This window comes from Oncorhynchus nerka, linkage group LG2 (genome assembly GCF_034236695.1).
Source record: "Oncorhynchus nerka isolate Pitt River linkage group LG2, Oner_Uvic_2.0, whole genome shotgun sequence".
NCBI classification, from domain to species: Eukaryota; Metazoa; Chordata; class Actinopteri; order Salmoniformes; family Salmonidae; genus Oncorhynchus; species Oncorhynchus nerka.
The window spans coordinates 6191922-6192593 of NC_088397.1; positions in this window are offsets into that span (position 1 = coordinate 6191922).

Sequence of the window (672 nt, forward strand, 5' to 3'; positions counted from 1 at the left end):
ATTCTCCACTTAATTATCATGTCATTAAATAATTGGCAATGTTGAATTGGATCAAATGAAGAAAGCGTAGAGCACTTGAAATCCTATTTTCTCACTGTGAGAGAACTGTGCAGAGGAAAGGGAGTGATTTATAGGATGTTAGCCTCTCTTTACTTTAGTGATCAGTGTGCACCTTGTCAGTTTTGGTGTGTTTTGTTAGCTTCTTCTGTAAAGATATTGAGATTACCTTGAATTTGCTTTTAGGGTTGAATATCCTCTGTGAGGCGTCTCACAATGGAGTCTGATGGTTGACTGGATGGTACTGCTTCCCTCTGCAGTTTTCTGTGGAATTGAGCTGGTAGACAACATGCACTGAGTGTACAAAACATTAAGGACACCTGCTCTTTTCATGACAGACTGACCAGGTGAACCCAGGCGAAAACTATCATCCTTAATGCTGTTTATTTATTATGGATCCCCATTAGCTTTCAGCAGAAAACATGAAACTGCAGTTGGAGTGGGCTAAGAATTGAAAAGACTGGACACTGGAGGATTTGAAAATCTTTGCCTGGTCTGATGAATCCCTGTTCCTGCTGTTTCATGCTGATGGTAGGACTAGGGTATGGAAAAAAAACATCATTACATGCATTCATGCTGTGTGTCAGCATTGCAGGCTGGTGGTGGTTGTGTGAT